At 45.9% G+C, this 14,525-nt stretch overlaps 2 long non-coding RNA genes across 2 annotated transcripts; both read left to right on the forward strand.

Moving 5' to 3' along the window:
• Positions 1 to 7,217: 7,217 nt before the first annotated feature.
• Positions 7,218 to 8,002, forward strand: LOC148098017 (uncharacterized). Its single transcript, XR_015716686.1, has 3 exons — positions 7,218 to 7,350; positions 7,669 to 7,757; positions 7,857 to 8,002. It is a non-coding gene; the product is annotated as an uncharacterized LOC148098017 (long non-coding RNA).
• Positions 8,003 to 8,558: 556 nt separating this feature from the next.
• Positions 8,559 to 9,500, forward strand: LOC148098018 (uncharacterized). Its single transcript, XR_015716685.1, has 3 exons — positions 8,559 to 8,723; positions 8,887 to 9,060; positions 9,416 to 9,500. It is a non-coding gene; the product is annotated as an uncharacterized LOC148098018 (long non-coding RNA).
• Positions 9,501 to 14,525: the final 5,025 nt, after the last annotated feature.

Here is a 14,525-nt window from a genome sequence, read left to right on the forward strand (position 1 = left end):
GGGACAGCAAAAACCTGTTTCTGCTCTGACACAGAGCTGGAAACAGCCTCAGAAGTATCACCGGTTTTGTTGCTCAGCTCCTTTTAACTAGCAGGACAAAGTAGCATGTAGTACTTGAAGGAGTCATCACAGCCAATCAGTTCTCAGGAAAATGGAACATCACATACATTTTCTCTTCTTTGATTTTCATCAATGTATTTCCTTTGAAATTTAAAAATTTTATTTATTTTGAAATATTTCCTTCTGTCAATATTTCTGCCTGATTAGAAGCTCATAGGCACTTCCTGTCACTCTACAATAAAATAATGTAAAGGCTGCCCTCTCTGCCCTCCCACTAGCTGACCTAACTGACACAAGTAAACTGTGTTAAGATGCCCTACATGGACTGAGGTTCTTGGCCACATACATATAGATTTGTGTGGCTGTAGAAATCCTGCCATGAAGCTCCCAGCGCACATTTTTGATGCTTCTGTCTGTGGCAGAGGTGGTTTGGAGCTCGGCAGAGCCTTGGTGGCTTTTACTGACTATACACCCCTACCCATTTATTATGAACTAACAGCACAACTGTTTGTGTTTTTTTCTAAATTACACTTGCATGATTTAGATTTATACTTATGTGGCAGCTATTCACTGGCCTGACAAAGTTATTTTAAATGATATCGTGTCATGAATAACACAAGTTATTTTCCATGAAATCGAAACGTGGTGAAATTCTCAAAAAGTGAATGAGACGTGCATGTAATTTAACATATTTTGTTGTTTTGTGTGTGTTTGTCTGTATGAAATTTTGACGTATCTGAAAAACACAATTTTGAAAACACTGGAAAGATCTCAAGACATTTTTTCTTTTGCTTTCTATGTAAACAAAAATTCCCACCAATGCTTTTCAGTGTGAAATTTAGTGTGTAGAGAAAATACCTGTGCCAGGTTGTCTCCATCTAGTGGTGAATAACGCATTAACACTACATCAGGTGAGTTTTTCTCTGTGCACAGTGACACAAAACTCATTTAACAACATAAACTATTTAAAAAATGATGCAGGCAGATCAAGGCAATGTTACAGATTCAGTAAGAACAGAAGTTTATTCCTTCAAATATGCAGGGCGTCACACTAACACAGCTGCTTATGTCCAGCATCGCTCTGTTATTATCAATTTGATTCAAACATGTCCAGTTTATTGTCTTAAACTGGCATTAAAGCTTCAATGAACTAAAGTGGTCCCTCTGAGTCAGCACCCAGAAAGCTCGTCTCTTTGAAAAATGTGGCCATAAATACGAGCGCTGCTGGGATCTTAAAACACTGGGGCTAAATCCACACCTGAAATCTTTGGTAGTTTCACTCAGTAACAGCACCTTTTTAATATTATTGACTATATTTTACAGTCACATTTATATAAAATGTCAAATATTATACGTTAGCTAAAGGTTGAAGTCACAGAATTATACTGAACAACAATGCAGTTTGAGTTCTTCTTGTTTGTATATATTTGATTTACTGTAAGCAGCGGGAGTAAAACCTAAAGAAAAAAATAGTAAAAATATGAATGAATCTCTGCTCTTACAGCTTTTATTGTGCCGTGATGTCTCCTTTGAAACTGTCCTCTTGCTCGTCTTTTGGATGCTCCCCTCTTCTTCACCTTTCCTGTTCCTTTCACCAAACTGCTGCACTCTTGTTCTCTGCTCTCGCCTCCTGTTCTGGTTACAATTAGAATGCAGTCAGCATGTGCCAAATAAACTTGCTCCAAATCGATCATGTTTGATATGATGATGAAGTTTTTAACATCTTATTTATCAACTTATTTGATGCACTGTATCGATCAATTATTAAACAAATATCAGACTGTAGAAAAGCCAATAATAATGCACTGAGCACGTTCATGCCATAAGAGCTAAATGGCCATCAAAGAAAATGCTGAATGTCTAATACAGGACAGGCCAACAGTTAATGCAGCCACAGATGGACATCAGTCAGCTTTCTGCACTTTCCACCCGATCACATCTGTCCTCAAAGTCACGTCATTTCCTCTTTGGTTCATTTATGTTTACTTTTACATTTGCAGTGACAATAAATTTAGTGACATAGTGCACACATTGTTTCCTATGGACTGCTGGGTTATCTTGGTTTATTTAAGTTAGTATTTTTAAGTGCAGTCAGTCATTTTTAGGTTATTTGATAGAAAAAAAGGATCTTGTACTCATAAACAAACATAGAATAGTGGATAAAAATGACACATTGTTAAACGTGTCATTGGTCACTGCTTAATTTCCTCATTATTTAAGCATTACTCATCCTTAGTATGTCATTTATAAATACAGATATACGTTCTTAGAAAGAACCACTTCTGAACCTGATCTCTTTACTCCAAGGAGCTTTTGTGAGTTATCATTGTGCCAGAGGAGGAGGGCATCCAATACTTCTTTCATTTCACCTGAGTTCACCTGTGGGAAAGCACAGCGCCGAATCCCCTGACTATTTCTTTGAATTCAGAAGTACTAGTGAACTAATCTTGAGTGAATACTGAGTTATCTGAATAAAGCTAATGAACCAGAGAAATTCTAAACTCTTAAACATCCCAGAGATGTCTGAATTTATGTCTGCACCTTCACACTCCAGATATGAAGGATCATACCTGTTTACCTCCGGTGTTGTGCCAAAAACTGATCGTCTGACAAAAACTGATTTCCAATGTCTTTACTTATATTGGTAAACAGACTTTAGTGAACATGATTTACAAAAGGGTATATATCAAGTTTAATAACCACCCATTTTTTCAAGTATATTTATAACTCTGTGTTATTGTAACTATATTAAAACCAACCCAGTCCTTTTGGGACACTTAAAATATGTTTAGAGAACTATTATTATATTTGTTGCAATTTCTGCTGTCCTCTTGGCCAGATTACTCTTTAAAAAAGTAATTTTAATGTCAAATGAATTAATATGAAGTAAAAACCACTGCCAAAAAGTGATTGCAGCTTCTACCTCGTGACAGGAATGTTGTTTGTGGCACAAGATGACTCAATATCACTCATGAGGGATACATGTGACATGTATCCCTCACACATTGTCTATAGCAGTTTATCCCTCCTGTTATGTTGCGGCTCAGATTAACCATGAACAGAAGAGATGTCACATGTCATCTGCATCACTACAGAAAACGAAAAAAATCTAAATTATAAAAGAAAATTGTAAAATAATCAATGCCAGTGTTTCTGACACTTTTGGATGAGTAAATTTGCCCCGGGTCAAATTAACCCAGAAGCATAATTGGTGTTCCTGGAAACCAACATAACAGGAGGGTTAAATATGATCAACTGGTTTTTGACAAATACCGAAAATGAGTTTATGGCAGATATGACTTTTTGACACAACACCAGCTAACTGACAAGACCTAGTTAAAAGCTAATATTACGGTTGAATATTATTGCACCTAACCTTAGGCTCCAGTATTCTATAACTCGCACTTCCCCTCTGATAAACCACATGATCATGTAACAAATATGTCAGCTTACCAAAGAACAGAGGACAGTTTATTCAGGGTGTGGCAGCACTTTACCACCTGTGTCCAACATATAATACAAATTTCTGGACTGGAGCACGTACATCGTTAAAAACTCCAGGACTTCATCACAGCCTCTCTCACATCCGCTTTACATGTGTAGTTTACAGGAAACTTAAATAACACTGGGTGAATATGTTTGTAGCAGGATAACATTAGGGTCCCTTATATGATGGGATTTAAACAGGGAGAAAGAAGAAAAATATTGGCATCAGTTACCAACACTTCACTCAATTGAGACTCACTTGTGTTTAACACTGGAATATGTGAACATATTACTTATTGAGTCCTTTCTCAGTCCATGGGTTGTAAAACCGCAACATCCTCCATCCGTAGTAAGAGAAAGCGTCTGTGGCAATAACCAAAATGTCTCCATACAGCCTTTGTGAATAAGAAAACAGTTTTAAAAAATCTTTTTAAAATGTATAGAGCTAAATATGAAACGTGTCTGTGAGTCCTTCAGTCCAAATACTCGAGGTCAAGAAGAATATATAGCAGCCGCTGATCCCTCAATGGCACCAGTAAGACGGCAGGACAGCAGGGCCTCTTCCTCAGCAGAAGTCTCCTCCACTGCTAGCAGGAGAATGACACATGAGTATTTTAAAGGTACTGCGTGTACAGATATCACCGCTGGCTCACACAAGCTTGCTCTGACACAGCTACAGACCTTGGCTGTGTCCCAATCCAGCAACCGCACGCTGCTGAGTACGCATTTTGAAACCTATTACGTCACAGCGACGTGACGACGGCTGTCCCAATTTGAAGTGTACTCCAAATACGCCGTCGATTTCCCCAAATTTGAAGTGTGGTAAACTTTCAAAAGTAAGTTTACTGAATATGATGTCACTTATTTATGTGCGAATGTTTAATAATGAAGAACATTAAAACATGACTGTTGGCCACATGTCAGCAGAGTTATGTGACATTAGTGATGTGTACAACTAACTTGGTTTTAAAGCCTTTACTTTTAAATATATGTCGTTCAATAGTCGACCTTAATCTTACAGAGAATGTGATGATTTTGTGGATAATTAAAGTCAGTCATATATCCACAAACAAGCTGAAAGTCAGTGATGCTGCTCGGTTTGCAGTCCTGAATATGACGGCACAAGCAGGATTCACTGCACTGTTAATGTTAGCTCTGTTATATTGCTGCCTCTGTTCGGTGGTGTTGAGCCAAACGGACTTTAACGTGTGTTTGAACGAGCTGACGGTTCACTCGTTAAGCTGAAAGAAAGATGCTTTAATCACAGCAGTCACACATGTGTCCACTGTACCATCTGGAACTCTTCTTGTTCAGCACTCGTAATAACACAAACACTAAATCCTCCTGTTTGTACACTGTCAAAGATACTTGTCTTTGAGTGAAGATTTAAGGTGATAGGAAATATAAATAACTTCAACTTGAATCTTTGACACAGAGTTCAAGCTCACTGCTGTAATATATCATAATAATCTGACAATAAATATAATATTGGCCATATTATATTTACATTACCAAAGTGAGATGACTTTAGTCTCATGAACAACATTAGCTAATTGTTATTTACTAACTAATCTTGAAATGACTGTTCAGTACAGAAATGAAGCCCAACAATCATGTTTTTACAGTCCTGTGGTCTCAGCCTCAGCTAATCAAAGTGATGTCATAAAAAAAATAATGAATGAACAACAAAACATTTTTCTCCTTCATTTCTGTCAAACAATGCTGTATGAAACGTTTCTCACGGTTAGTATCGTGGTTGCTAGGCAACCTGAGCAGCGCGACGACGGCCAGACCGTCCCATTTCACAAGCCTCTCATTGCCGCACTTCTCGTACTAGGAAGTACGAGAAGTACGAGCTAGTACGAGAAGTGCTAGGAAGTACGCGAACAGCGCGTACTCCGAAGCGTGCGGTCGCTGGATTGGTTCACAGCCCATGTGTGCTCATAGTGCAGTCTGCTAGTTCAAATGCACAACATAAATGACAACTTACTGTACAATGAACACACATCGCTCACTGAGTTAGGTCATTCTTGCACCTTTTTAAAAAAAAACACATCCCTTTAGCTTACATCTTGAAAGTAGTGTCAGCCATATGAGTTTATATTCCAAACAGTGACACGAACTTGATCACCGAAATCAGCTTAACATGGCTGCTAATTTTCAAGCTTACTAGCTTATTCACGATTAGCACACTAATAATCATCATTAACCACACATCATAACATAACCAAACGATAACATATAGAAAGAAACAATGTACGTATAAAACACAAATTCTTACCTAGCAGGAGAATAAATAATCAGTATTTTAAGGCTACTGCATGTACAGATGTCACTGCTGGCTCACATGAGCTACCTCTGAGAACCCCACAGTTTACTCCCCAGCTGACTGGCGCGAAAGAGTCGTAAATCACCGGCATTGTAAAACTTTAAATTATTCCAGGGCATGTTAAAAACAAAACTCAAAACAGATGGACTGGATATTAAACGGTATCAAACGACTAAATTAACACAGGGTTACAATTACATTCTACCATCGTCACATCGAGAGTTTATTCATTAATCATCAGAGTTCAACAATGTGACATCAAGTTGAAAACAACTTCAGTAACGCCAGCCAAAACAGGCTAACAGTAAATAACAGCACAAAAACAGCCGTGCTTATCGACAGCTCGACATATCCTCAACAACTCACCTCAGTACCCAGATAGCAAGGAGACATTGAACAGATGTTGATTTTCCATCTGAACCATCAGAATCGTCAGGGTTGAAATGTCAACACAAAACCAATGTTGAAACAACACTGAAATACTGATGAAACCTGACACTGACATTGAAATAACATTGATTCACTGTTGTTCTGTCATCGTTGATTGTTGATCTATTTATAGTTGACAAGGCGACAACAATCACGTTGAAAAACCATATATTTATGGTTGAGCGGGAAATTTAAGCTTCTACCACTTGGACTATTCCAAAGCACCCCCTCTCACAGTGGTACATCCCTCCAGATAACCATTGTCTTGTACAGTAGAGCGGGACATTACTCTCAGCCGACCGGAGAAGGCATCAGTTCTTGCACTGCACTGGCCTGCACCACGATTAGTATAAGGTAAGAATGAATGATTTTTGTTCTATTCGTTATTTCCACAGTTGCATTTGAATAACAGTAAAAAACAAACAAACTTGTTAATGTAAAGTTTCGGACAAAATATGGGAACCCGAAATTGTGTTTACTTTCATCTTACAATCCGGCAACAAATAAATTGCACAGCGAACAAAGTCTATCAACAAAGAAGACATTTTCGTTTCAAACTTTTCCGTTATATTCCCTTACAAAGCTAGCTAGCTAGCTAGCTAGCTTTAACGCTTTGAGGGTTCCTTTGTTCTTGCCGTCGCTTCGCTTGACCCAGACTTTCGCTCTGTAGTTTCTTTTTAGCATAGTACTACAAAAAATTGTAAATCTGAGATATATGATTGATAAACGTAAAGGTAACTGTATAAATGTGTTCAATGACTTTGTTACTTTTAATGATTGCAGAGCACCCGCTTCGATTCGCACTCAATTCAAACTTTACGTTGCACGCCCACCTAACTTTACGTTGCACGCCCACCTAAATTACGCTGCACGCTCACCTAACTTTACGCTGCACGCTCAATTTATGTCTGGCCATACATTGTGTTTGTACTTCCAGACACATTTCACGAAGCAGAACGCAGTCTTCAGAAATATCTAAATGAACACTATACGTCTGACCTTCAGTCCGAAGCTGAAACTCATACCACTCATAAAAGAAAGCACAAGTAAAACTTTTTTTTTTATTTCACAAACATATCTTTGATTGCTAAGAATTTATGATCTTGTCTTTTATACATATCTGTGGTGCTTGCATACTGCAATATCACCACATAATATAGTCCAAAAAGTGGAAGCTTGTAAACTTTTTAAAAATGCAAAGCCGTGTACACTTGTGCACTTCAAAAATTCCTTGTATACTGTACCTTCTTGCACATCTCCGTTTCCTGTGTGTGTTTTTATAAATCAAACTGTAACTTTAGGAAAAAATATTCCAAAAGCACATTTGTAATTACTTATGACCGTTTTCAACTTTTTGTCTTTAGACCAAATCCCCTGTACACATATAGTGACTCAGAGGATGAGCAGCCCACAAAAAAAAGGTTTCCCCAGGCCCCTCGAGTGAAAATACCAGGTAGTAAAATACTGTCTAGTGTCTTTGTACATATCTGTGTGTGACACAAGGAAACTTTTTTGACAAGTTGTCTGTATTCTTAAATCTTTTTCTAAATAGCCCTCACCACTCCGCAGTCTTCCCCCCAGCCCACTGACAGCAGGCATCATAATGCCCCACCCAGCTGCCGGCACCTTTCTCCACTCCAGCACAACCGACACAGCTTTGCGATTTCCCCAGCATGCTGAGTCTGATGTCGAGGCCTTCCCTATAGATGGTCTGCTTTTAAAATTGTTTTAAAGTTGAATCACAATGTCATTGTACTCTTATCTTCAAAACACCAGTTTATACTCCTGAATGTCATCTTGTTGTGATTTGTTTTTCTGTAGATTCCAGAGACTCTGTGAGGCCACTATTACAAGGCAAGTTCGAAAGTCTTTGAATTTCAGATTTTACATGGTATAAATGGTAAATGGCCTATATTTGTACAGCGCTTTAACTAGTCCCTAAGGACCCCAAAGCGCTTTACACATTCAGTCATCCACCCATTCACACATAATTCATGCACTGGTGATGGCAGCTACATATACAAATATCAAATATATGTGACAGGCAAAAACTAGCAAAAGCTCTTAGCAGTTAGAACAACTTGTACTTGAATGCAGAATGTTACACCATCACTTATGGATACATTAGTTTTTCGCCTCTCACTGCTTAAGCCATTAATCTTTCTAGAATAGTTTTTTTTTTTAAACAGATGCGATCTCACAAAAGATGTTAACTATGCTGTCAGACCTGACGCGAGCAGTTAACGAACTCCGTGAGGAGGTCGGAGCCATCCGCGAGGAGGTCAGAGCCATCCGCAATACCGGCTGCAATCAATCGGTAGATGCTGGGGTACTGCCTCTGGATTTGCCCTTGCACAACATGGAGGAGCTAAATAATGCAGAGGCAGCTCTTCTATCACAAGAGGCCAATAAGGCAATGGTAAGTATATAAAGGTTATGTACACTTTGTAACTATAAAGTGTAATAGCTGTCAGATGTGATTTAAATACATAACAACGGCCTGTTGATTAAACACACAAGCACTTGCATACACATTTAAGACATGAGACACGCTAATTCCATCTCTTAAAATGTGTCTATAGGTGAGACGCTTTGCCTTGGTTGGAGGGACCACACTGGAGGTGCGAGTCCGCCGTGTAATTATGCCATTACAAATGAGCTGGCCTCGCTACTGAACTGGGCAGGGAAAAAAACAAAGGACCAGACAAAGCAAAAGAGGGCATTTAAAGATACAGTGCTCTGCAAATGCATATTTGGTAAGTTTTACCGTTTTTTTTGCTATATTACTTTGTCTTTCTTAATAACAAGACTTTCATGTCCGGTTAATCTGGAGATGGAGTCTTTGGTCTTTGGCTTATTTAGTCCTCGGGTTGTAGTTTGTACAGCCCGAAGACCCCATGTTTATTTTGTTTTAAAGGATACACGGCACACTATGCTAAGACTGGGAATCAAACGCGGCAGTTTGCAGATTTACGCCTGGTGACTTTCTTGTTTATCAGCCTAGGAGTTTACATACTTTCTCCCCGCTGAAGACAGTTAACAAGAACTTATTCATGTGCTCTAATTCACTTTTTTTGTTTGTGTGTGTGTGTGTGTGTATTTTTGTCCTAGATGGCCTGACGCAGCAGTTAGGGGCAAACTCTATGTCAGAGTTTGTCTTTGCACAAGCAGTGCAGAAATGGCTGCGATACGCCCCAGATCGTTGGGTGGTGCAGGACGCATCCCCATCCCGGAGTAAAAAATGAAAAACTTCTGTAAAACATATAAATTTAAATAGGAAATTGTGTTTTTAATAAAGTATTTAGCAAACAAAACATGCCTATTGACCTTTTTTGTTTATTTTTTTTCTCTGTTACATCACATGCAATGCTTTCTTATTTTAGGATATTAATACATTTTGAGACTTTTTTTTATAAAACACAATTATGTGTTTAGGTGGTTTAAGTATTGATGGAAACATGCAGTAGTTTAGTATTGGTTAAAATACCTATAAAGAAAGGTAGATTTCCAGTCATGATTTAACTGTTGTTTTAATGAAAAGCAACTGTGCGAAAGAGGTGGAAAATCAACACCATAGCTCAACAGTGTTTCAATATCAGAATCTGACATTGTTTCAATGTCAACAGTATTAGAAAATATAACGTTGAATCAATGTTGAAACCTGACATTGATTCAACATCAAAACCTGATGTTGTTTCAATGTTAAAAAAGGGTGCAAGAGTGACGTTAGATCAACGTCACACTTCAACGTTGATTCAATGATGTCGCCTGATATTGACTCAACATTGTTTCAATGTTTCCTTGCTATCTGGGTATGGCTGCCATCGGCCATTTAACTGTCCGTTTTACAGCCTCTTCCAGATAACGAACGCTTACGCGGTACACTATACACATATACAGTATATTGATTTTATTTGGTTTTAGAGTTTAACCTGAAATCTTTTGCTGCTGAGCAGCAGAGCTCCAAAGCGTCCCCTGTAACCATGGTTACGCAGAGGCGTAACAGTGTTCCAACTGTGACGTCACGGAGGAGGAGAACCTATGTCAAACTGATACCTGGATCAGCCTGCAACTTTTATTGGCACTTTTCTGCTGAGATCCGGAGCTCGACGCCCTGGCACCCCGGGATAAGATGAGTTGCTGTGTTTTTCACGGAGAAAAAATAATTAACATGGAATAACGTCAGTCTCAGATGGAAAAAAAAGATGTAAGCAAAAGAGGACAGCAGATTGAGAAGAAATTTCTTCAAACGGTAAGTGTCAGGCGTTGTGGAGTGGAGGCGAGGAAGAAGGAACCCAAACGCAGGACTCGCAGGTAGGTGAAGCTGGGTGATTTATTGATGATGGAGTGAACACACAGAACAGAGGAAGGACATGGCTGGCTGGACGACTGACTGAATGAATGAACGAAGGACGGACTGACTGACTGGCTGACCGAACACTGGCGGAAACAACAACATAACCTAAACATCATCAATGACACGACAAAGAACGAATAGAAACAGAAGACTTAAATACACAGACTGATGAGGATGATAATGAGAGACCGGTGAGTACACAGCTGAACATAATCTGGCTAACGGCACGAGACGAGCTAAAACAGGAACAAACAGGAAGTGACGAAATAAACTGAACGTGAACAAAACGGAAAGCACTGGGTCACCGACCCAGGAACCCTGACAGTACCCCCCCCTCCAAAGGCCGGCACCCGACGGCCAAAAGAAAGAAAAACCAGAACAGGGCGGGCAGAGGGGGCCCAGGACGGAGGGACGGAGTCCAAAACAGAAACAGTCCAGGTGGGCGGCCACGTGGCCGGCGGCCGAGACGAGACAGGTCAGGTGGGCGGCCGCGTGGCCGGCGGCTGAGACGAGACAGGTCAGGTGGGCGGCCGCGTGGCCGGCGGCCGAGACGAGACAGTTCAGGTGGGCGGCCGCGAGGAAGACGGCGGCGGCCGCTGAGCTGGTCCGGTGGGCGGCCGCGAGGAAGGCGGCGGCGGCCGCTGAGCTGGTCCGGTGGGCGGCCGCGAGGAAGGCGGCGGCGGCCGCTGAGCTGGTCCGGTGGGCGGCCGCGAGGAAGACGGCGGCGGCCGCGAGGAAGGCGGCGGCGGCCGCTGAGCTGGTCCGGTGGGCGACCGCGAGGAAGACGGCGGCGGCCGCTGAGCTGGTCCGGTGGGCGACCGCGAAGAAAGCCGCGGCGGCGGCCGCTGAGCAGGTCCGGTGGGCGGCCGCGAGGAAGGCGGCGGCGGCCGCGAGGAAGGCGGCGGCGGCCGCGAGAAAGGCGGTGGCGGCCGCTGAGCAGGTCCGGTGGGCGGCCGCGCCGGCGATGACGTCCAGAACGTGGCTGGGGCGACGGTGCGGCAGCCGCAGGACCAGGCGAAGCAGAGGCTGGCGACGCGGCAGCCGCCGGACCAGGCGAAGCTGAAGCTGGCGACGAGGCTGAGGCCGGACCAGGCGAAGCTGAAGCTGGCGACGAGGCTGAGTCCGGACCAGGCGAAGCTGAAGCTGAAGCTGAGTCCGGACCAGGCGAAGCAGAAGCTGAAGCTGAAGCTGAAGCTGAGTCCGGACCAGGCGAAGCAGACGCTGAAGCTGAAGCTGAGTCCGGCCCAGGCGAAGCAGACGCTGAAGCTGAAGCTGAGTCCGGCCCAGGCGAAGCAGACGCTGAAGCTGAAGCTGAGTCCGGACCAGGCGACGGCACGGGAGCCGGGGGTGACGGAGCCACAGCTTTCGGGCCAGCGGGCGCGGAAGCCCCTGGCTGGAGACAGGCAGGGCCAGCGGGCGCGGAAGCCCCTGGCTGGAGAGTGGCCGGGCCAGCGGGCGCGGAGGCCCCTGGCTGGAGAGCGGCCGGGCCAGCGGGCGCGGAGGCCCCTGGCTGGAGAGCGGCCGGGCCAGCGGGCGCGGAGGCCCCTGGCTGGAGAGCGGCCGGGCCAGCGGGCGCGGAGGCCCCTGGCTGGAGAGCAGGAGGGCTCACAGCTGGCTCTGGGTGCTGTGGCTGCAGGTCCGGCGGCGGCGGCCGCGAGGAAGGCGGCGGCGGCCGCGAGAAAGGCGGCGGCGGCCGCTGAGCAGGTCCGGTGGGCGGCCGCGCCGGCGATGACGTCCAGAACGTGGCTGGGGCGACGGTGCGGCAGCCGCAGGACCAGGCGAAGCAGAGGCTGGCGACGCGGCAGCCGCCGGACCAGGCGAAGCTGAAGCTGGCGACGAGGCTGAGGCCGGACCAGGCGAAGCTGAAGCTGGCGACGAGGCTGAGTCCGGACCAGGCGAAGCTGAAGCTGAAGCTGAGTCCGGACCAGGCGAAGCAGAAGCTGAAGCTGAAGCTGAAGCTGAGTCCGGACCAGGCGAAGCAGAAGCTGAAGCTGAAGCTGAGTCCGGACCAGGCGAAGCAGACGCTGAAGCTGAAGCTGAGTCCGGCCCAGGCGAAGCAGACGCTGAAGCTGAAGCTGAGTCCGGCCCAGGCGAAGCAGACGCTGAAGCTGAAGCTGAGTCCGGACCAGGCGACGGCACGGGAGCCGGGGGTGACGGAGCCACAGCTTTCGGGCCAGCGGGCGCGGAAGCCCCTGGCTGGAGACAGGCAGGGCCAGCGGGCGCGGAAGCCCCTGGCTGGAGAGTGGCCGGGCCAGCGGGCGCGGAGGCCCCTGGCTGGAGAGCGGCCGGGCCAGCGGGCGCGGAGGCCCCTGGCTGGAGAGCGGCCGGGCCAGCGGGCGCGGAGGCCCCTGGCTGGAGAGCAGGAGGGCTCACAGCTGGCTCTGGGTGCTGTGGCTGCAGGTCCGGGGACTGAATCGACTGGACTACAGACTGGACTGACTGGACGGGAGGCGACTGGACTGACCGGACGGGAGAAGGAGACTGGACTACAGGGGACTGGAGTGAAGGCTGAAGAGCAGGTGAGTGAACTGACTGGAGTGGAAGCTGAACAGCAGGTGAGTGAACTGACTGGAGTGGGGAAGCTAAGGGATGAACAGAGGTTGGCGATGCTAATGGCTGAGCTAATGACAGAGTTACCGAGGGGGATAAGATTGCGGCCTGGGCTAATAAGGCTGGTGCCTGAGCAGGGGACACCTCAGCTAGCCTAACCAGGGACAGTGCGAGGGCGTGAAAGGTTGGATCAGGAAGTGGATGAAGAGGTGAAGTAGTAGGTGGGCCGGTTAGCTCTTCCAAGCCTCCAGGGAGGTCAGGCTGGGTTGAGGCTGCCCTCAGCCTGGGCGCTGGGACAGGCACGGGAGGTGGCTGGACACCAGTCACCCCCACCCGGGAAACAAGAGTGGATGTGGAGGTAGACTGCGTCGCAGCTGCCTTCCTCCTTGGAGCTGGCACCGGTGTGGGTGTAGGCCGGGCCCTAGACATCTGAGGAGGTGAAATGGCTGAAGAGGAAGGCCAGATCTGGGCTGCCGTGCTGGTGGGGAATGGCTGAGTGACGGGTGTGGAAATGGTGACCGGGTGTGTGCTACTGGCAGGTTTATCAGGGTTCGGTCTGTTTTTTCTGCCACCACGATTTACAGTCTTTGTGGGAGCAGCGCAGACAAAATCTTCCCAGTCTACATCCTCCAGGAGGGAAATACCCCATGGATCGGTGGTGGATCTGTTATGTGTTTTCTGAGAACAATCAGATGACGGATGTGGAAAACAGTTAGTGGAACTCACCACCGGGAGTTGTTGAAAACAGTCCACATTATGGCGGCGTGTGCGCCGCTTTCTCCGGGAAGAGGAAGCGGCCGGGGTAAACAGCTGAGCCTCTGGCGCGGTAGCCTCCATGGAGCCGAGGTGGGAGGCGTAGCCGCGGTGCCTTGGCGAAGGTGGAGGTCCGGCGAATGAGGCGGCGGGTGTGTGAACGAGGAGCGGAGCGGCGAGAGAGGGAGCGGCCGAAACGCGGCATGAAATGTCCGCTCTCCGCGGCAAATGCTACGGGGCAGGTGAGGCAGCAGGTGGGGGAACGCGGCGTCTCCGAGGCCCGCCCAGAGCCAGACGAGTCCCCTCGAAGACGTGCTCTCTCTCCGCGAAGAGCCGCTGTTTTCCCCTGACCACCTCTGCCCAACGGGAAAGTGCTGCCACCTGCCGCTCGTAGAGGTCCGAGTCCGCTGGGTCCCAATCGTGTCTTCGTGGCACGGGTCGTGTCATTCTGTCAGGCGTTGTGGAGTGGAGGCGAGGAAGAAGGAACCCAAACGCAGGACTCGCAGGTAGGTGAAGCTGGGTGATTTATTGATGATGGAGTGAACACACAGAACAGAGGAA

The sequence above is a fragment of the Neolamprologus brichardi genome, chromosome 17 (genome assembly GCF_056152115.1).
Source record: "Neolamprologus brichardi isolate AB-2024 chromosome 17, ASM5615211v1, whole genome shotgun sequence".
In the NCBI taxonomy this organism is placed as follows: domain Eukaryota; kingdom Metazoa; phylum Chordata; class Actinopteri; order Cichliformes; family Cichlidae; genus Neolamprologus; species Neolamprologus brichardi.